Below are 23,818 nucleotides of genomic sequence, written 5' to 3'. Positions count from 1 at the left end.
ATGGGTCAATATTTTAACTTTTGATCATCAGATAGATAAATTAAATGATCTATAAGTGTGAACTTGGAGATAAGGCAGTGGAACTTACCCAATCGGAGCAGAAGAAAGAAAAAAAAGGAATGAAAAACAGTAAAAATAGCTTAAGCAGTTTATGGAACAACATCAAGTAGACTAACATTTGCATTATGGCTCCTAGAAGGACAAGAAAGAGAAATGGACAAAAAACCTATTTGAAGAAATCATGGCTGAAACTTAACCTAAGGGTAAGAAGAGAAATCCAGATCCAGGAATCCCAGAGAGTTTCAAATAAGAGGAAACTAAAGAGATCTACACCAAGATACATTATAATTAAAATGTCAAAATTTAAAGACAAGAAAAGAATCTTAAAAGCAGCAAGACCAAAATAAACTTTTAAACAATATATTATACTTATTCATTTGAGGGAGAAAGAGAGCACACAAGTTGGCCAAGGGACAGAGGAAGAGGGAGAGGGAGAGGGAGAAACAGACTCCACCCTGAGCAGGAAGCCTGATGTAGGGCTCGATCCCAGGACTCTGAGATCACGACCAGAGCCAAAGGCAGATGCTTCACCCCCAGCACTCAAAAGCAACTTTTTTTATTGAAGCGTAGTTGACACACAATGTTACATTAGTTTCAGACGTACAACATAGTGATTATGCTAGAGAAAAACAAGAGAACCCCCCATAAGAGTAACAGCAGATTTTGCAGCAGAAACTTTGTAGGCCATAAGAAAGTGGAATTGCATATTTAAAATACTGAAAGAAAAAAAATCCAACTAAGAATACCCTACCTGCCAAAGCTCTCATTCAGGTTTTTTGTTTTTTTTTTTGTCTTTGATCAAGTCTTTATTTAAAAGTAGCTGTTCAAAATGATTTGACTTTTATGGAATAAATAAATATAAGTTTTTAGGCAGCAGGCTTCTTCTCTTCCATGGTGGGGTTCTTTTCTGCAGATTTTTTGTCAGCTGCTGGTTTCTTGGTAGCTGCAGCTTTTTTTTCCTACCAAAGGTTTCTTCGGTTTTTTCACACTAACAGCCTTCTTTCCTTTCTTCCCTACCATGGGCTTCTTGCCTGGAACCCCCTTCTCATCTGATTTGGTTTCTAAGGTTGCTGCCGCCTTATCCACCCGGAGTTTGTGATTCTTGGCCTGTCAAAGAATGGTGTTCCAGTTCATGGTCCTTGCATATGGGTTTAGCTTCAACATGATTCTTCAGTTCTTCTTCAGGATTCTTCTTCAGGACTCTGCGATGAATCTTCTTGCATGGTGCTCGGAGGTTCTCTTTGGATCTCTGGGCTTCTCAAGATTCTGCTAAGGTCTGTAGTAAGCATCTTATGCATGGGAAGTTGTAGTTACTCTTGAGGGAGGCAGCCTTATGCCAAATGCCATACAGCTCATCTAACTTGCAGAAAGCACTTTCAGTCCAAATGCAGAAACGTCCCACAAGCCCACCAGGAGCAAGTTTCAGAATGTTCAGTTTGCTTACATTAAGTAAAGTAATTCCAGGGATGTTTCTGAAGGCCTTGATGATCTGTTGTCTTCACTATAGATGATGCAAGGTCCCCTGCCCTGGATATGACAATGGTTTCTCATTTTGCCCTTGCCAGCTCTCATTCGCTGAGAGGCATAGACCTTTTTGATATCATTCTAGGCTTTAAGTTTCTTAAGAAGCAAAACAGCCTCCTGGGTCTTCTTGTAGCCTTCAACTTTATCTTCAACCACCAAAGGAAGCTCAGGAACTTCCTCAATACAATGACCTTTAGACAGGACCAGTGCTGGTAAGGCTGAAGCAGCCAGGGCAGAGCAGATGGCAAATCGCTTTTGTGTTGTGTTCACTCTGCGATGCCAACAACACCAGGTTTTGGTTGATGCAAACATGCAGCCTCCATGACACATATTTCCAAAACCACCCTGACCAGAACGGTGAGTCCCACTGCCTTGAACTCTGGGAATTCGAGCCATGGCTCTGCCAGTACCAAGACTCAGCACCGGTTTGATGACCTGCTACTTCACTGACAGCATATGGCTGGCTGTTGTTCTTGCACAAGTTGGTGTGAACAAAGTTCACCATATCAAGTTGAATGGGAGCCTTAAACACAGCAGGCAAAGTAATATTTTTGCCAGATGATTCCCCCCTTTTCAGAGTACACAGATATCAATGGGTGAGCATATGCCATCATGGGGAAAGGAGAGGGTCACACTCCTCTCATTCAGAATTGAAGTAAACAGAAAGAGTTTTCTAGATAAGCAACCACTGAAGGAGTTCATCACCACTAAACCAACCTTATAAGAAATATTAAAAGGGCTTTTTTTTTTTAAGTTCAAAGGAAAGGGTGCTAATTAGTAATGAGAAAAAAATATTAAAGAATAAATCTCAATACAAAGGTAAATATATGATGAAAGTAGCAGATTAATCACTTTTAAAGCTGCCATGAACGCTGAGGGACAAAAGTAGCAAAAATATCTATGATAACAATAGTAATTAGCAAAGATACACAAAATAAAAAAGATGCAAAATGTGACATCAAAAACATAAAGCATGGAGGGAGAGTAAAAAAGTTGAGCATTGGAATGAGATCGAACTTGAGTTTCAATCAACTTAAAATAGACTATTCTAGATATAAGTTGTTACATGTAAGCCTCATGGTAGCCACGAAACAAAAACCTAAATACCAAAAGATAAAGAATAAGGAATCAAAGCATCATTAATCATCAGGAAAATGCAAATAGAGACAAGAGATCATCCCACATCTGTGAGAATGGCCATGCTCAAAAAGACAAAAAATAACAAATGTTAACAAAGATGTGGGGAAAAAGGAATCTTCATGCACTATTGGTAGGAATATGAATTGGTGCAGCCTCTTTAGAAAATTGTGTGGAATTGCTTTTAAAAATTAAACACAGAACCACCATATAATTCAACATTTCTACCTGTGGGCATTTATTTGAGGAAAATGAAAACATTAGCTTAAAAAGATATACATACCCCATGTTCACTACAACAGTATTTATAATAGCAAAGGTATAAAAGTAACCTATTTTTCCATCAATGGGTGAGTGGAAAAACAAATTGTATCACAACAGAAACACACTAGAACATTCACCCATAAAAAAGAATGAACTCTTGTCATTTGGAACAACATGGATGGACCTCAAAAGATTATGCTAAGTGAAGTACATCAGTAAAAGAAATGCAAATACTGTATGATGTCTCTTATATGTAGAATCTAAAACAAACAAAAAAGAACAATGTCACAGATAAAAAGAATGGATGGTCCTTGCCAGAGGCAGGGGTTTCAAGAGTGGGGGGTGGATGGAAGAAACAACTGAAGGGGTTATTAAATGTTAAAAAAATAAAAAATAAAGTGGACTAGAGGAGAAAAATAAAACACATACTTGGGCTAGGATTTAATTTCCTATCAATATTGAATTAACAATTACCCATTCTGCCTTTTTCCCTCTCCCAGTAGCTAATGGACCACAATCATAAGCCATAAATGATAGGGAAGGCACTTTGAGATGAGCAAGGGTTTTACATTTTAGAACAGGAAGTGACATGAAATATCATATAACCCAAAACACATTTTATGAAACCAAAGTACAATCCAGAGATGTGATTTGCCCCAAATCACATGTTGGGTTAGAAATGGAATTAGTAGAAAGTTTAGACATAAGCAGCAGAGGGCCTAGGGGTGTGAGATGGGGCCAGCCTTGGTGGAGGACCACACCTACCGGTCAGAAGCCCACCTCAGCATTTGCCTAGGCTATGGTCACCAACATCCTGATAACCAGGATGTAGGAACCATAGGGACTTTCTAGATGGATATGCATGGAAAGAACCTTCTGGTGTCCTGAGGTGACCTCTTGACATTAACACATAATTGCCATACCATTTACATTACCATTTGCCCTCCTCCCCTGGGCTTTTCCAGAGGATCATGGAAAAATGTCAGGCCAGCATGTGGGCCCTGGAAAAAGGAATCCTCTGTCAATCATAAAAGGAAGGAACCTGAGAAACCTTCCCCCGCCTCCCATCAAGGGTCTATATAGGCCTGGAAAACAAAAGCAGACAGTGTGGTTACCACCTGCAGGGCTGCCCGCTATCCGTTTCTGAGAATCTACTTCCACTTCAGTCCATAAAGCCTCTTTGCTGTTTCAGTGTCACCATTTGTCAACTGAATTCTGTCCTTCAAGAAGACAAGAGATAAGGACTCAACTCAACCCTGTAAGAGAACCATGCATTAAATGCAGGTATGATAGTTTGTACCCCTAGCACACCTGCTTGCAAGACACATGTCCCACTTAAAAGCTGTAGTACATCTGTTGGAAAATCAGGCATCGATATGCACGAACCTACAGTGGCTCCCCTGGAAAATACTTGTTATTCAGAGAGACTCATAAGAGAGGACTTTCCCCCTCCAATGACTATGCAGAGTGCTGGGGTGGCTCGGTCTATTAAGCATCTACCTTCCACTTAGGTCATGATCTGAGCCCCACATCGGGCTCCCTGCTCAATAGGGAGTTTACTTCTCCCTCTCCCTCTGCTGCCCCCCTTGCTTGGAAAAAAAGGAAGAAATGAAAGAAAGAAAGAAAAGAAAGAAAGAAAGAAAGGAAGGAAGGAAGGAAGGAACGAAGGAAGGAAGGAAGGAAGGAAGGAAGGAAGAAAGAAAAGAGAGAGAGAAAGAGAAAGAAAGAAAGAAAGAAAGAAGAAAGAGAAAGAAAGAAAGAAAGAAAGAAAGAAGAAAGAAAGAAAGAAAGAAAGAAAGAAAGAAAGAAAGAAAGAAAGAAAGAAAATCTTTAAAATAGAATAAAATTCACTGTTGCTTCCTAGGAAGGTTCTGTGCCAACAAAAAAGGGAACATAATTCATAGACTAATTCAAATAAAAAGCACCCTTTCAACACATGTGCTTAGTGTTTGCTTTTTTTGGAAAGAGACAACCAATTTATATTCATATTTTCACTTGGGAATCACAGCTCTTAATTAAATGTTAGTTAAGTTGAGCAGAATAGCCTTTTTTTAAAAAAAGATTGTATGTATTTGGGAGAGAGAGAGAGAGAGTGTGTGTGTGTGTGTGTGTATGTGCAAACAAGCAGGAGAGGAGGCAAAGGGAAAGGGAGAAGGAGAAACAGACACCCCACTGAGCAGCCTGATGTGGGCTCGACCCCAGGACCCCAGGATCATGACCTGAGCTAAATGCAGACGCTTCACCTACTGAACCACCCAGAAGCCCCCAGAATAAAAATTTTAAGGCAAGCTATCATCACTGATGTGCAGCAGGAGCTGAGTTTTAATGTATTATTTCCATCTGTCCTTATTACTTAGAGAAGTTTCACTTAAGTTTTGACACTTGAGATCCGGACATGATAGATTTTATTTTTTAAAAGAACCACAAGCCCTTTCGACCTAGTTGGCTGAGCTGATTGGTTTACGTAATTTCCATTCATAATTGAAAGAAATATTTGGTGACAGTACAAGAGAAAATCAGGAAAGAGTGACTTCAAGCAATTTCTGCAAGACATGATTCTGATGAATTAACTTGGTAAATGGCAAACCAACCAGCAGTTCACCAGCCCATGTGGAGAGTCAATGGAGAGTTTTCAGAAAGATCTGAAAAGATGGTTGAGCTCCAAGGGGCAAGGAGTGCCTGCCATCGTAACCTGAAGCAAGACCTGTGATGAGTGGGGAGGGGAAAGGGAGTTCTCAACCTTGCCCTGCTGTGGCCTTCAGAAATGCATGGAAGCTGGTCATCAGGGTGTCACTCCTCTCTTGCACTTGGCCCAGATGGTACACTGGAAAGTGATCCCAACAGCAAATATTATACTTTATTGAAAAACAGAGTAAACCCAAATCTAGCTAATCACATTAAAATCACAAAGAATAAGTAGGATGAGACTGCACCATTGCCTACTGTTCAGCATTGTTTAGAAAGCTTTAACCAAGAAAGGATGGAAGGAAGGAAAGATGGAAGGAAGAGAAAGAAAGAAAAGAAGTGGGGGAGAAAGGAAAGAAGGAATATGAAAGAAAGAAAGGAGGGCTAAAAAGAGGAAAAATCCAATTGGGTATATGTAGAAAAAAGGAGAGTCAAATTTATTTGGCATATAGTAAAAAAAACAACAACAACAACAACTTTCAAACCAGTTTGGCTTTTTGAATAATCAATATATTTACTTTAAGTCTAGTAACTAAAAGTTAGAGTATAGATCAGTACCTCAGAAAAATAAAAGCTACATCAAGGGCAAAAAAGAAAAAAAGAGTTCTTTAAAGAGTTAATAAAAATATGTAATTGCAGAAATACTGGGGTAAATTATTGGTGAATAACCCCAGATTACCAGAAGTCTATCAAATTATGTCACCAAGAGCAGAACCTAGTAATGGACATATATTTTTGCCATAAAAAGTTGTTAAACACGGAAGATAAATTAGAAAAATGGGACATAGAAACCCACTGAACTCCCGAATTTATTGGATGCCCTTCAAATTGAGACCCTTCTCACTCCAAGGACATGATGACTTCGGTGCTCTGCTGGCGACTGAGCAGATCCGGCCGTTCTCGAAGTCCCACTGCCAGTCTCCCCTCACACCTTTCTGGGCTTTCACTCAAATAGGGTCCTGCTATCGTCTGCCCTGAAACACCTGGCCGTGGCCGTGAGGCGTCTGAGCCTCTAGGATGAGAGGCCCCGTGAGCCCTGCTCCGTCAGGCCACATCGGTGAACAGCGGTGCTCAGTGTCCTCACCGGGGCAGGCTGCCTGCCGGGCTTGGGAGGTGGCCCGAGTCCCCCATCCTGCTTGGCCACTGAGCGGGGGATCCGCCAAATGCTCCTCTCCAGGCTCCCCAACTTGATAAATGCTAATTCCCGGGGAATCCCAGGAGATCTCTGTGTCGCCTCCAAATTTCTCTACAAGGAAAGGAGAGAAAAGGGGGAACTGTTGCAAGAGCTTCTGCTTTCTACCCTGCTTCTGGAACATTTTAAAAATTATGGTCAACATGAGGCATTTTAAAATGACTTATTTGGAAGCCAGATGGTTTCAATGATGTTCCAGATAGACTAATAAAATATGTCACCCCCGAATTTAGCCTAAAGAAATATGTTGATGGCTACAGGTGTATTTAGTTTTGAGGTTCCATTACAACAACAACGTTTGGGGTGCCTGGGAGACTCAGGGGTTGAGCATCTGCCCTTGGCTCAGGGCGTGACCCCGGGGTCCTGGGATCGAGTCCCACATCGGGCTCCCTGCATGGAGCCTGCTTCTCCCTCTGCCTGTGTCTCTGCCTCTCTCTCTGTGTCTCTCATGAATAAATAAAATCTTTTTAAAAACCATTAAAGAATAAAAAATAAAAACAACCATAACAACAACAACAACAGCAACTTTTAGAGGCATCTGGGGTTCAGTCAGTTAAGTGTCTGATTCTTGGTCTCAGGTCAGGTCTTAACCTCAGGGATGTAAGTTCAAGCCTCACATTGGGCTCCTCATTGGGCATGGAGCCTACTAAAAATAAGCAAAATAAAATAAAAAACATCTCGCTTCCACACAAATGTGATAAGCACTCAAAGTGTGTCTAATTTTAAATCTTCCTACTCCATCGATTGCACCCATTAACACTTAGTTTCCCGGTGCCACTAAAAACTGCTCCCATGCTGGTGGTTGATACAGGAATTGAAAATTAAACTCATTAACTAGCTGGAGTGGAAGCTCTTTTTTTTTTAAATTAAAAAAAAAAAAAAACCTGGGGAAAGGGCATAATAACATTTCCACATATGATCAAGACTTGTCACCTCAAGGTGAGAAAACAACGTGTTTGAGTCGCCAACTTTCTTATGACTTTTCCCCTTGGGGAGCATATCAAGATTTGAACGGCCTTGCCAAAACTCTGGGGAGTCGTGCGCATTAGCTTGGTTCCCGTCTGAGGGAGCGAGGCCTGGTGCACTCTCTCAAGATCCGTAGAGTCTCTTGTCCGACATCTAGTGCTCCGGGAGCACAGCCAGTGATCACGTGCACTATGAAGCATCATTTCTGCAACAGAAGCACAAGACTGGACTAAAAAACATGAAACGATGAACTAAATGTTATCTTCAAAATATTCAGTCACATGCTTAATAGGTTTGCATCAGCCTGTCAGGTGTCCCTTCCCTTAAAATTGTGCTGTAATAGGTAGAAATAAAAAATGCCAGAACTCTATTATTGAAAAATGCATTTATAAAAGAGACCCGCGTGGCTAGGACTGTATCAAAATTGGTGGTGGGACCAGGGTGGGCAGGTGGATCCTCGAGCAGGCGGCCTGGCGGGCCCTGCACCCCATGGTGTCTCTCGCACCCTCCTGCCAACTGCACAGAAGCCCCAGCGCCAGCTGTGGGGTAGTTGGGCGCGTCCTCAGGAAGGGCACCTGCGCAAGTCTACTCCTTCCTTCATCCTTAGGAGCAATTACTCATTTCCCAGAAACAAGGCTCGCACACCAACCTGACCGCATAGACCTTGACATACGGCTCACCTGATACTGCGGCTACCAGCAGATGCCTATTTGCTCATGAGAAAACTTATCCCAGTTTTTTGAAAATGTCAAAATCATTATCAGCACCAGCACCAGAAAGCTGGTTTCTTGAATACTGCTTGGAAAAACCCTTTAAATATATGCTGTTGTCAGGGTGTCTCAGGCGTTCAGTGGGTTGGGTGGCCGAGTCTTGGTGTGGGCTCAGGTCACAGTCTCACGGGTGGTGGGATCAAGCCCCACGTCAGGCTCCACACTCAGCCGGGGTGGCTGCTTGGGATTCTCTCCCTCTGCTTCTCCCCCCAGTCTTGTTCTCTCTCTCTCTCTCTCTCTCTCTCTCAAATTAGTGATTAAATCATAAATAAATAAATAAATAAATAAATAAATACATGTATGCTCTTCTCTTACTGGGCCCATAAAATATGTAAATATGTGACTGTAAATATATCTCCAATTTATGATCCCTTTCTAAAGATCCCATTACGCAAAATAAAACTTCCTCAGTGATGAGCGTGAAACATGACGAGTGATGAAATGTCCTGGATTACCACTAGATGGTACTGTGAAACCGAGGAAAGGCAGTCGGCTCCCCTGGATTTTACTGCTGTTCCAGGCTCTTTCCATATGGTTTCTTTCAATGATTCCAAGTCCAATGATAATATTTATTTAATGACTTCTCCAGAAACTGATCAAATAGTATTGTACTAGCCAAGTGCCCTTAGATGAGTCAGTTGTCCCCCTTGTGCCTCATCTATGTTTGCCCATCTATGAAATGACCAGAAGACTTGGCTCTCTTGCAGGACCCTACATCGTGACCTCTTGCCCCTGGATGAATATGGCAAGGGTGAGTCTGGAACCTAAAGAGCAACTCAGAATCCCTTCCTGGGATTTTTTTTTTTTTAAAGCTAGAATTGAGAAAAGCTAGCTAGTGCTTCCCTGGTGGTGGGAGCACCAAACAGGGGAATGCAGATGCCAGAGAAGCAGTGCAGGAAGCTGACCTCAAGTACGAAAAACAACAACAACAACAACAACCCTAAAAAAACGAAAAGCAGAGAAGCAGAAATAAGAGGCCAAGATTGAGCCCTGGTAGTTAATGCTCATGTCCCCAAGCCCAGCTGTTCCTGGAGTCAGTGACAGCCCTGCTCTCCCAGAGGTTGATTAGTTATACTTCTTTAACCACATTTGACAACAAAGCATCCCCCTGATAAATACCCCTTTTGGCCACAGATGGTTTGAATTGAGCTGTCACCACTTTGACCACCAGAATTCTTACTAATCGAGGTGGTGACTTACTCTTCCATTCAAAAGCATAGCCAAGCAGTTTCAGGCCTTACCCTACTATCTGCTCAAGTCTAACTCCCGCGGTAGGTAATGATACCTAAAGGGGGAAGAGGCAAAGAAAGAAAAAGGCAAAATAAGGAGAATAAGTTCAAAGCTCGTGATCCATAAGGATTAAGTAGAATCTTCAAGGGATGCACCTCCCTGGAAATGGGATGGATATTACTTCTCCCAGCCATCATTTCAGTCTTGCAAGACTAGATGGCTCAGCCTTTCCAGACATTGTGCTACTGGCTGTGAAGGGCATACGCCTTTATCCCATTAACTTATAGAGGTCTTAAAAAAAAAAATTTATAGTGGTCTTGGTTCCTCCCTTATGAACTCATAGATTTGACATATATTTCTGACATCCTCAAAGAAAATAGCCAAAGATGTTAGGGTTTGAGTGCAAAGTAGTTAACCAGTTTGGGTCTTTCTCTCTTATTCTATATCTCGGTGGAAAAACATAGGCTCCTGAGAAATCATATGCCAGTGTGGTCCCCAACAAGGGGAACACAGCCGGGATGGCGGGGCCAGAGAGAACCTGGGGACTCATCTCAGTTTTCTGAGTCAGACGGAGCAGGAACATACCCCACATTCACGTGGAGCATTACAGAATCACCTCTCTGCTAGTTAGCAGCCAGGTCACACTAGGGCGGTCTGATATGTGGAGGAAGAATATAAAATAAAAAAGTAAATCTTGGTTTGAAAAAGTCCGTTATGGGTGTGAAATTTTTGTTCTCATTCATTCTTCCCTACAGCTTTTCAATAAAAAAAATTTTTTTTAAAGTTATAAACCATAGTTCTTCCTCCTGAACACCAGTGTCATCTCTTCCAACTTCTCCCTTGTTGGGAGTGGGACAGTAGTTCTCTAAGGTCATAGTATCTGGGATATCCATGAGGGCTACTTCCCTCCACCCACTAGAGTTAATTCAGCCAATTCGCTTTAGTCCCATTTGAATCCATTGCTTTTTCTCCATTTCCATAACTCTTCTCCTGAACCAGACTCCAGCGACTTCAGGTTGGATCCCAGCAATCCCTCCTTTACTCTGTCTCCTTCAGATTTGTTCTCTCGGACTGTACGTAACCCCTGCTTCCTTCCTCAAGGACCCAGAGCATAACTCTATTGCTTCTCACATCAAACCAAAACTCCATTTTGGCATTTGAAACCTCCATCAATTCTCTCTTTTTTATTTATGCATTTATTTTTTATTCATTCATTCATTCCATAAATACATAAAACTTTGAGTGTTTACTCTAGTCCTCTGTCCTGGGTCCCCAAAACAGAGCAATGATAAAAACCCAAAGGTCTACCATCTCGCAGCTCTCATCCTAGAGCAGGGAGGTAGACACAGAACAAATCAATCAGCACAAAAACTGTTCGACAGAAACAAATTCGGAATGCCTGGGTGGCTGAGCGGTTGAGCGTCTGCTTTTGCCTTGGGGCATGATTCTGGAATCCTGGGATCAAGTCTCCCATCGGGCTCCCCACAGGGGAGTGAGAAGCACCCTGCAGTGCTTCTCCCTCTGCCTGTGTCTCTGCCTCTCTCTCTCTGTCTCTCGTGAATAAATTTTTTTAAAAAAAGACATTCTATGAAGAATAAAAACTAAAGCACAATAGAAAAGATAGAAATTGTTGAAAGGGCATATATTTGTATAAAGTGTCAAAATGTTGGGACTGTCAGAAGGTGGCATTTGAAAAGACCAGAGGAGATATCGAGATGAAGCCAGCTACTATTCTGGAGAAAAGCTTTCTTTTATTTTTATTTTATTTTATTTTATTTTATTTTATTTTATTTTATTTTATTTTATTTTATTTTATTTTTTAAGATTTTAGGTATCAAGGCACCTGGTGCTCATTTGGTTAAGGGTCTGACTTTGGCTCAGGCCATGCTCTGGGGGTCCTGGAATCATCAGGCTCCCTGCTCCCTCTTCCTCTGCCCTTCACCCCCACTCGTGCTCTCTGAGTGAGAGTGACAGTGAGTGGGAGGGAGAGGGAGCAAGAGAGGGAATCTGAAGCAGACTTCACGCCCAGTGCGGAGCTCAAGGTGGAGCTGGATCGCTTGACCTGGGCCAAAACCAAAAGCTCAACCACTGAGCCACCCACGCACCACCTGGGGAAGAGCTTTCTTAAACAGAGTGGAAACAGTGCTTCAAAAATAATAAGTCATAGATGTGTTTGTAGTGTTTCAGGAAGAGTAAGGAGGCCGGTGTAAAGGGAGAGTGGGAAGAGGGCAGGACAGAGAGAGCAGGGGATCCAGATCATGGAGGACCGTCCCCGCCACACACATGCCATGGGTTTTGCTCTGGGGGACTTGGCAAGCCATTTCAAGGGTCGAGCGGAGGAGTGACATGCTGACTTATAATGGAAAAGATCACTCTGGTCACCTCGTGGACATTACTCCGATGAGAAAGAACGGAGGTAGAAGCAGGGAGATCCTTTGTGGTAAATGAGGATTTCCCTTTGGGCTGCAGGGGTTAGCAGCAAGCTGTGAGCAATGGGCCTCTTTGGAATTCATGTTGCATTTAGAGCTGACAGGTTTGCCTGCTTGTTTGAGGTGTGTATGTGAGAAGAAAGAGAGGAGTCAAAGATTTTGAGCTAAGTAACTGGAAAGATGGAGTTTCTATTACTGATATTGGAGAACGGCTGAAGATACCAACTCCCCCTTAACAGAAAGATTCTCCATCTTTCACTTTGGTTCCTTCCCTACCTGTCTGTATCTCTTACTTCTTTGTTTTGATCCATCTGCCAGGCCACAGCACGCTCATTCAATGGAGGATATGTATGAAGAATTCATAATTTGCCAAATCCTAAGAAAGATACTGGAAGGATATAAAAACATGTAAGATTCCTCATGCATTTATAACCATCTATATGAGAAAAAGAATATATATATATATTTCTGATAACATAGCAATATAATTCAAATATGTAAATGTTTATGAATAAATTACCTTTGTAAGCAAGGATTAGTAAATAGATACAGAGGTACAGCAGGGGTATAACTATGAATGAAACATGGCCCTGGTTCTCAAGACTCTTACAACATATGCTGGAAGTGCAATGAATGCTGCTACCGTTCCATACTTGGGGTATAAGAGATGTTCAGTAAGTGCTAAATGAAAAAAATGAAAAGAATAAAACATCAGGATTAAAGTGGAAAGAGATCATGTCAGCCAGGGGCAGCCAATAGATGGGTCAAGCCTGTAGATCTTTCAGGGCCAGCCTGAGTTTCCTATCCCATGATACTCTCCCTCACGAAGAGCCTTGCCTGTGAGTCCCCTCAGCACCTGCGTAAGGGCAGCACCAGCCTAATTTGCGCTTACTCTTATGCTTTCTTAGACGTGTACATCACTTATACTCTGCAATGTAAACTTGAAAGCAGGAGCTTTATCTTCTTTAATTCCTTTGAACTTTAAAAACGCTAAATCAACATCGTGAGAAAGTTATAAAATATGCATGACTATGGGGTGCCTGGGTGGCTCAGTTGGTTGCGACTCTTGATTTTGGTCATGATGTCGGGGTTGTGATATTGAGCCCTGCGTCTGGCTCTGTGCTGGGGGACGAACCTGTTTAAGATTCCTTCTCCCTCTGCCCGCCCCCCCTAACTCACACCAGCTCATGCTCTCTCTAAAATAAATAAATAAAAAACAAACAAATAAGCAAGCAAGCATTCATATTATAAAATATCTTACATTACTTTATTTTAATAATAAATTTATTTTTATTGGTGTTCAATTTACCAACATACAGAATAACACCCAGTGCTCATCCCGTCAAGTGCCCCCCTCAGTGCCCGTCACCCATTCACCCCCAACCCCCGCTTTCCTCCCCTTCCATCACCCCTAGTTCGTTTCCCAGAGTTAGGAGTCTTTATGTTCTATCTCCCTTTCTGATATTTCCTACACATTTCTTCTCCCTTCCCTAATATTCCCTTTCACTATTATTTATATTCCCCAAATGAATGAGAACATATAATGTTTGTCCTTCTCCGATTGACTTACTTCACTCAGCATAATACCCTCCAGTTCCATCCATGTCAAAGCAAATGGTATTTGTCGTTTCTAATGGCTGAGGAATATTCCATTGTATACATAGACCACATCTTCTTTATCCATTCATCTTTTGATGGACACCGAGGCTCCTTCCACAGTGTGGCTATTGTGGACATTGCTGCTAGAAACATCGGGGTGCAGGTGTCCCGGTGTTTCACTGCATCTGAATCTTTGGGGTAAATCCTCAACAGTGCAATTGCTGGGTCTTGGGCAGGTCTATTTTTAACTCTTTGAGGAACCTCCACACAGTTTTCCAGAGTGGCTGCACCAGTTCACATTCCCACCAACAGTGTAAGAGGGTTCCCTTTTCTCCGCATCCTCTCCAACATTTTCTTACATTACTTTAAAATGTTTTTGGAAAAGGAGTCTGTGAGGGTAAGAGGGTCCTCCCAAAAGCACAAAAAACTTCATCCTTTTGGAGAGTGTGTGTATATAGTGTGTGTGTGATCTATATATGTGGTGTGTGTATATATAATATGTATAAAGCTGCATGCTTGTGTGTGTATATATGTGTATATATGTGTGTAAATGTATATGTGCATGTGTATCTGTGTGTGTGCATATACATACATATATCTCTCAGCCCAAGATAGGAATCCACTAAACATTGACTTAGTCAAATACTTGTTCTTGAATTTTAGTTCTTAGGTATTAAATCAAGCAGTTGTAGTATTTGCATATATTTTGTACAATTTTTATGAGTTATAGGATGCATGGGGCTTTGGGGACTTTGGGGGGTGTCAACATATTGCACATTTTACTAGCATACTTACATACACAAAATATTTGCAAATGGATTTTACAATACATAGTCTTATCACCTAGTTTACAATGAAATATGTTGTGAATATTTTCTCTTCTATGGCAGCTAAAATAATTGCATTATATGGAGAAAACATAATTTATCATGCACCTTGTCGGGGAAATTAAGAATTTTTTTTCCAATGAGACTTCATTCTCTTTATAGTGCCTTGAATAAAAGAGGTGTGCTAGTCTAAAAAATTCCTTGTAAATGATAGAAACTTGTCCTTCAACTTAGCTTTTGAACTTGCATCTCTGTGCCTATCTAATCATCAACCAAGTAATCCATTTTATTTTTTCCAAGCTCTCTCTCCCATCTGCTTCCTCTTTTCTAATGGGTTGTTTCCCAGGTACTCTCACTCACACTTCCATTACTCCACCATACTGTCCCTCACCTCTAATATCTGCCTCCTCCCCTCTCATTTGCTCCCCTTACAGATGTTTCCTTTCCCTTCTTTTGAAGACACTGTCTTAACTGATTTTGTTCAACTCTACTCAATGCTGTATCACCAATTCCACATTAGCAATAGCCTTTAATAATCTGAAGATAATAATCTGAAGAACGCCTGGGTGGCTCAGGGGTTGGGCATCTCCCTTCAGCTCAGGTCGTGACCCCGGGGTCCTGGGATCAAGCCCCACACTGGGCTCCCTCCATGGAGCCTGTTTCTCCCTCTGCCTATGTCTCTGCCTCTCTCTGAGTCTCTCATGAATAAATAAATAAAATCTTTTTCAAAAATGAAGATGGATTTCAATTGTTTAAAGGAAAATATTAATAATTAGCCCTTGTAAATACTCCTTTTATCAAGCACAGATTGTTGTTTTAAGTTTCTTGAAAATATTTCTGACTTAAACCATTATCACTTTGTGATAAGGATCTTAAAAATAGCAACATATGGAAACTCTATCAAGTTTGAGTCATTCTGCAAAGGTAGCATATTTTTATAAACCACTAAAACCTACTGTTACGCTTGTTTTCTTCTCCTGGCAAGATGTTCTTGGTCTAAATGGAGCATTTCATTTAAAATGGTTGCCACCACTTTATGATTTGCTCATTTTGTTCTCCAGACTTCAGAAGTATACGTTAATGTGGTGCTCGTGTGCGCGCGTGTGTGTGTGTGTGTGTGTGTGTGTGTGTGTATTTTAGATGAAATATTCTTAGGTTGCCTTAGACCATCAATGACATTCATAGTATGAAATTTTTGCCTTTTAAAGATGCTGAGATTGACAAGTCATCAAGAAATCATTGCACAATGCTGATGTTTTCACTTTGAGTGAATGTTGCCTTTAGTTGCATAAGCAAGATTTGAGATTATCATAATAATGTAAATTGACATACAATTTTTTCTTAGACTTTTTTTTATACAAAAGAGAAAGCCCAAAAAAGGCAGCAAAGAAAAAATTCAAGTGAAGAAAATTGTTTCACACCTACATGGGCTGGCTCAAAACACATAAAATTTATCTACTTTAATGGGTAGATTCAAGGACCATAATAGTCCTCTTTGCCCTTCTTTTTTAAATTATTCATTTGTATAACAATTTTGTATTCTTCATTTCTAAGGAAATCCAAAAGGTTTTCACAGTCTTCATTTCTAAAAGACACTTAAAATAGTAAATGGAAAAACAGAATTTACAAGATCATTCAGCTATATGGCAGAGACAAAAATCAACTGATTATAGTTTTCATACATAATAATACACAATTGGAAAATATCATTGAAAATATGCTGTTTACAACTGAAACAGATATTTTGGAAGACCTGAAAGTAAAACCAAAAGAAAGTGCAAGACTATAGCAAAAAAAAAAAAAAAAAAAATAATAATAATAATAATAATAATAATAATAATAATGAAAAGAAACACTGTAAAGGACCAATTTTAAAAAGTCAAAATCAATGGATAGATTATGTTCTTATGTAAAAAATACTCGAATATTAGAGAGATTAATTTTCTCAAGTAATTGTATAAAGTCAGATAATCAAGAAAGATTTCCAAAAAACTTGATAAACTAATTCTAAAGTTCACATGGACAAAATCGAAAGAGACAAGAAAATATTTAAATAAATGAGAGGATATGCCCCACCAGATATCAATGGTCTTGAATTCAGAGTAATTAAAATAGCATACATTAACACAGGAATAGGTCCATGAACTAAGCAGCTAGTACAGAAAAGACATCTATTATTATTGGAATTCAGAATGTTATAAACATAGTATGAGAGCTACGAGCGTGCATTTTAGAGCCAGCCTGGCTGGGGTCAGATCTGATTCTGACACCAGCTGGCTATGTTACTTTGGGAAAACGATTCAATCTCACTGAATCTTAATTTCCTAATGTGCAAAATGGGGATAATAACAGAACTTACTTATTTTTCAAATTAAATTAGTTAATTCACATAAAACACTTGAAAGGTTAAACTTTGATAGCAACCACAGATATTGTCATCACCGTCATCATCATCATCATTGGAAGAAGACAACAATTACTATCACAAGGCCATTTGTGAAAGAATAACCGGTTCATTCATTTACTTAAAACATGCTTAAATTACTATTTCACATCATTCATGAAAACAACTTCCAGATCTGTTTCTAACAACTAATTGTTCAAAATAAAAACAAAACAAAATCGTATTTGAAATGAAACTAAGCAGGAGAATATAATTATAGTTTTGTAACGAGAAAACATTTCTAAGCTAGATGCAAACCCCAACAGCTAATGATATAATGATGAAAAAATTATCAGCATACTAATTAAAATGTTGTGCAGAAAACCATGAAGTTAAAAGGCAAAAGCCAGTCTGAAGAATATATTTATAGAAGAATACAGAAAAAGCATTATCCAGAATATTTTAAAACTCCTTAAAGTCAACAAGTACTGTTGAATCTAATCAAAAAATAAGTAAAAGACAGAGACAATATAAGTATAAAAATACATTTAAAAGATGTTCAATGTTGCTAAAAGCCAGGGACATGTGTATTAAGTAAAAATGACATATAGTTTTTTTATGTAACATAATGGCAACAATTTAAAAGATGTCTAGTTTTTTTATATATATAAATTTATTTTTTATTGGTGTAAAAGATGTCTAGTTTTGGCAAAAGGAGGAAAAATAATTTTTCTCACGTACCATTCATTTGTAGGAAGTGTATTAATCATGACCTCAGAAAGTAAAGGGCAAATTTTCTAAAAAGTTAAAGGAATATATACTTCAGTCAGTAACTGACTTCTGAATATCCATCCATTCCATAGAAAACACAGGAGCAAGAGGGCATATGTACAAAGTGAGGTTTTTACATTATTATTTGTAATAGAAAGTTAGACACAACTTAAATCTTTTAAATATATTGGAACAGTCATTGTATGGTGGACTAGGCAGCAGTTGAAGAGTGAGGTAACTCCATGTGACTTACGAGAAAAGACACTTAGCTCAGAGTGTTAAATTAAAATAAAGAACTTTGCAGGGCCATACATATAGTATGATCACACTTAATTTTTCAAATCCGTGTATTTATAGTAAATATTCATGAGAAAGGGCAGCAAGTAAACATGTTGATCCATCAGGAAGGATCATCTCTGTGTTGGAAAATGGCACAAAGGGAAGTGAAGGCAGACTTTCTCTTTTTAGTCCATATATTTCTATACTTTTTTATTCAAGTATAATTAACACCCAGTGTTATACTAGATTCAGGGGTGCAATACAGTGAGGCGACAGTTCTATACCGTACCGTAGTCAGTGCTCATCACGGTAAGTGTAGAGTCAGCCCCCTTCACCTACTGCACGCATCCCCCCACTGTTTGTTCTCTATATTAAAGAGTCTGGAGTTTTCTGTTTCTTTCTCTATCTTTTTTTATTCTTAAATTCTACATATGAGTGAAATCATATGGTATTTATCTTTCTCTGACTGACTTAGTTTGCTTAGCATTACATCGTCTAGACAGATCCACGTTGTTGCAAAGGGCAAGATTTCATTCCTTTTTATGGCTGAGTCGTATCGTGTGTGGGTATATATATACATACACATATACCACATTTTTTTTACCCATTTTCCTACGGGTGGACATTTGGATTGCTTCCATAACCTGGCTATTAAAACTATTCTACAATAATAGACTTAGCATCACTTATGTAGGCAGAATTAATAATCCACAGTAGACCTTCCTATCCTATAAAGCTCCTTCCCTGCCAACTATGTAGTATTTTTTCTGTCCCTCAAAATGCCAAGTCTCATTCACTTCTGTTTCTCCATTCAAAATTTTCTGTCACCCAAGGAAGATCAATCCCTTCCCCAAATGTAATCTCAGAACAATTCAACTCTGTCTCATTTTGTACTTTAAATCCAATAAGTAGAAATATGAACAAAGTTGTAGAATAATCTCTAAAAAAACAAAAAACAAAACATGTAGTTGAGGTGTCTCATAACTACTCTGGTATCTTGGTAGCATTAAAGTCATGGAAGTTCGTAATAGATTAATTGACCCTCTTCAGAACCCTCAACCCACTTTCTTTCCCTTTAGACATTGTACTACAAGGATGTGATGCTTTAAGCCAGGACAACTATCCTGCCATCCCAAGAGGTAAAGCTAAGGGAATGTTGTGAGAGGAATTGAATCAAACCTTGACATTGTTGAGCAATTAAATTGGCCGTCTTGGGACTGCTAATCTCTGGAAATCTGCAGATAAATTGGTAAAATATCCTAACTGATACATGGATTACCACAACCAAAATAAATGGGTATAGGGTATTTCCAGTGATCAAATTCCTGAGCTTTGTATTTTAAAGTTTAAACTTTGTGTTTCAAGTTGTTTTTTTTTTGCTATTGTTGTTCTATTCCTGTCCTATTTGGATTAGAGAGTGCAATAAATCTGGATGTGGGTACCCAAGTGGTCTCACCTGCCTTGTACGGACTCGGTCCCTCAATCTGAATGTCTCCTCAGGACCCTTGTGATTAGCAGCATGCTTTATCCACTCCCTGGGGCCATGCTTATCAGGAATTCAACTTGTTGAGGCTGTATCAAAGCCAGGTCTCCAAGTTTGAATTGATACTTCAAAGCCTATCCCTAGAATTCACTTCTGTTCTCTGAAACCACCCAATTTGTCTTTTCTCATTCTACCCCCTGCAGTAAAATCTTCGTAACTGATGAGAGTTCTAGGAATATTTTGAATCTTTCATGAAATTTGAGTTTTCCCACTAAGGATTTGGTGTCAGTTGACTCCATCACTTTCTCCAATTGAGTCTGCTTTTCCAAAGTGTGTTGCACAGAGCTGTGGTAACTCGTCTTGTATAGATGGTCGTCTTTCCTCCCACCTGCTAATTTCTGGTCAGAATTCAATAAAGCATCTGAGCATTTTAGAGACTTCCCATATTCTCAGCCTCCATTTAAGAGTTGTCAGGTACTTCATTCAAAGACAGAGTCATTGTTTGCCTTAAGACTGAAGTAAACATCTGTTCATCTCAACATCATTAACAGAGCTTTTTGGTAACAGAGTCTTAAGTTTCCTTGCAAGACCATGAACCCTCCATCCTGTCCATGTAGACAAGCAGGATTGACCCCGTCACTTAAGCTTGAGCAGTTGACACATGGCCCAGACCTGGTAGTGATAATTGCACATCTCTACGAACACTATAGGGCTGGACTCAAGACCCAATGTGGAACAATGAGAGTAATACCCAGAATTTTGTTGGAACTACTAGAAAACAGATGTCTTTATGCCCTAGGGGTTGCTAAGCCTGGAGATGCTGATAGTCCTCTATAAATGGAGAGACTGCCTAAAGTTGAAGCCAACACAAAGGAAAGCAGAGATATAGGAAAAAAAAAAAAAAAGACAGAGCTTTGCTTTAAACACTAGAATTTAGATACATCAACAGTTATTGAAGTTAGTTCTAAAGTACTTTTTTTCTTGCTTTCAGAGTTAACCACAATTCTGAATTTTGTTCTCATTTCCTTGCTCTGCATCCTACCTTCATTTCTGTGCACACATCCTTAAATGATGGATTGCTTAGTTTCACATGTTTTAAACTTACATGTGTAAATTTTTTTGTGCATGTATTTTGTAATTTGCTTCTTTTGCTTATCTCCATATTTTTGAGAATCATCTATGTTGTTTTTAAGTATAGTTCATATACTTTCGCTGCTCTACAGTAATCCATTGAATAAATATATGTACCAACACTTAAATTGTGTAATTTCTAAGTTGTTGACATTACAAATGTCTCTATGAACACACATCCTGGTAAACATACAAGAAATTCTATTCTTCGGCTTGGAGGTGCCAGATTGCAGAAACTACATTCTTACAACATTTCTGCATAACTTTATACTGTTTCTTAACATGATTGCACCAATTTATTACTTTTTATTTTGATTTCTTTTTAGAGGTGGGGGGAGGAGGGGCAGAGGTAGAGAGAGAGAATCTTAAGCAGACTTCACACCTAGGGGGGAGCCCAACCAGGGGCCTGATCTCACAATAGAGCGATCAGGACCTGAGCCAGTATCAAGAGTCAGATGCTTAAGTGACTGAGCCACCCAGGCACCCAGCCCTGTGAGAGTAGCTATTTATAATCCAACCAGCCATACATAAATCTTCCTGTTGCTTCACACCTGTTTAAATAGTTTTATCAGACTTTTTAAAAAGATTTTATTTATTTATTTGAGAAAGAGAGTGAAGGGGAGCAGAGGGAGAGGGAGAATGAATCTCAAGCAGAATCCATGCTGAGTGGATGGTGATGCTGAGATCATGACCTGAGCCAAAATCAAGAGCTATGTGCTTGACCAACTAAGTTACCGGGGCCTCAAGACTTTTTCATATTTAAAAGAATGGTGGACATGATATGATAGACCAAGTAGGTTTATTTATATTTCCTTTTTTGCTAATAAGTTTGAGTGTATTTTCTATGTTTATGGGCCCTTCATGTTGCTCTTCTGTGATTGCTTATTTGTGTCTTTTGACCATTTTTTTTCCTATTGAGCTGTAAATCTTTTTTATTTTATTAGAGGAACACCTTGAGATATTCTGGATGCTAATCTTTTTTTGTCATATATTTGAGACTCTTGTGACTTACTTTTTAACTCTTTCTTTCACATTATCTTTTTGATGAACAGAAATTATGTTTAATAAATTCTAATGTACAAATATTCCCATTTATGCTATGTACTTTTTGAATCTAATTTTTTTAATCCTTCATCCCAGACTAAAAAAATATAGTCTTCTAAACTTTCTCTTAAAAGTTCTAAGGTATTGCCTTTCATATTTTAGTAATAAATCCATTGTCAGGTGGTTTCTGTCTATGAGCCAATATGGTGATCCGATTTGTTTTATTTCCATAGACTTTGCATTTGTCTTAGTACCATTTATTGAATAATCCATCATTTTCCTTCTGACTTGAACACCACCTCTGTTACTTACCAACTCTGTTTCTCTAGTTTCTCTACCCCTGAGCCAATAGTATACTAAGTATTAAAGTTTAAATATCAACATCTCATAGGGTATGTTAACTCACTTTGTGTCATGGTTACTCTTGACTCTGACACTTCACATTTAAGAATCAAATTACTAAAGTTCAAAAAATAAATATTTGAATTTTGGTTGGCAATTTCTGAAGTATAATAAAATGATTAATTCTCTATTAATCCATTAGAAAAAAATGCTTAGGAAACTGAACCCTCCTACCAACATTTATTAATGTCCATCTCTTACTTGACTTAGGCCTTATTTAATTTTTCTGAATAAGAGTTTATCATCTTCTTCAAAAAGATATATATTTTTTATTTTATTTATTAATACACATAACTATTTTGTGGTTATAATACACATCTCTTTAAGTAATATATTTAAAGTGTTTGTATTTGGTATAATGACATGCCTTATAAATTGATTCTTTTATTGCACAACAATCTTTCCTAAATTTAGTATCACTAGTTTATCTGCATTCTTTAGGGCATTTGGGGGGTCAATAATAATAATCATCATATCAACAAAAATGATTATTTTGCTTTTTTTTAAAAGATTTATCCATTTATTTAGAAAAAGAGAGAGCATGAGCAGTGGGAGGGGCAGAAGGAGAGAGAGAATCTCAAGCAAGCCTGAGCCAAGTGCGAGGCTGACGTGGGGCTTGATCTCATGACCGCAAGATCATGACCTGAGCTAAAATTAAAGTCAGATGCTCAACCAACTAAGCCACCCAGGCGCCCCTCCATTACAATTCTTAATCTAAAATTTTCTTTTCTTATTTTACTGTAAAACCTCTAGGACAATACTGAATAAAAATAGTGATAGTAGTCTTTCGTGTCTTGGTTCTAATTTCCCAAATGAAATGTTTTTAATAAATCATTTAGTACGCTGTTTGCTATAGATAATTTTTGTGGATACATTCTCTAGATGAGAATTTTCTCATTTATTCTTAATTTAGTAATATTTTATTATCACTATTTCTGTTCAATATTGTACCAGAAGTCCTAGCCAGTATCATAAGATGAGAAAAATAAATTTAAGGCAAAGAATTGGAAAGAAGAAAATTAATATCATTATTTTTACATGACATAATTATTTACCTAAAACACAATTTTACAAAAAAAAAATGGAAATGATAGAATACCGCAAGATGTATGCATACATATAAGGTCATTATACACAAGTCCGTTGCCATTCTATACATTAACAACATGCAATTTAAAAATGTGCTTATGGATGGAGCTAGAGAGTATTATGCTAAGCAAAATAATCCAATCAGAGAAAGACAAATACCATAGGATTTCATTCATATGTGGAATATAAGAAAAAAAACAGATGAGCATAGGTGAAAAAGAGACAGACAGACAGATAGAGATAGAGGCTAACCAAGAAACACTCAGACTCTTAACTACAGAGAATAAACTGATGGTTACCAGAAGGGACCTGGATGGATGGATGGGTTAAATAGGTGATGGGGATTAAGGAGCATTTGTTGAGATGAGCATCAGGTGTTGTATGGAACTGTTGAATCACTGTATTGCGCACCTGGAATATGTTCCAGGTTAACTAACTGGAATTTAAATAAAAGCTTTGAGAAATGCGCTTAAAAAGAAGACACTATTAACAATAGCATAAAAATAGCAATTACTTGGGAACAAATCTAACATAGGATATAGAAGCTCTCTGA

At 38.8% G+C, this 23,818-nt stretch overlaps 1 long non-coding RNA gene and 1 pseudogene across 1 annotated transcript; both read right to left on the bottom strand.

Annotated features, from left to right (window-relative positions):
* Positions 1-926: 926 nt before the first annotated feature.
* On the bottom strand, positions 927-2,195 carry LOC144286457 (large ribosomal subunit protein uL4 pseudogene; annotated as a pseudogene).
* A 4,315-nt stretch (positions 2,196-6,510) lies between these two features.
* Positions 6,511-12,645, bottom strand: LOC144286421 (uncharacterized). Its single transcript, XR_013354494.1, has 3 exons — positions 12,534-12,645; positions 7,796-8,033; positions 6,511-6,916 (listed from the first exon to the last, which is right to left on the bottom strand). It is a non-coding gene; the product is annotated as an uncharacterized LOC144286421 (long non-coding RNA).
* Positions 12,646-23,818: the final 11,173 nt, after the last annotated feature.

Source organism: Canis aureus, chromosome 1, assembly GCF_053574225.1.
Source record: "Canis aureus isolate CA01 chromosome 1, VMU_Caureus_v.1.0, whole genome shotgun sequence".
NCBI classification, from domain to species: domain Eukaryota; kingdom Metazoa; phylum Chordata; class Mammalia; order Carnivora; family Canidae; genus Canis; species Canis aureus.
Note: the sequence above shows the minus strand (reverse complement) of the source record. Positions and strands in the feature narration are given on the sequence as shown.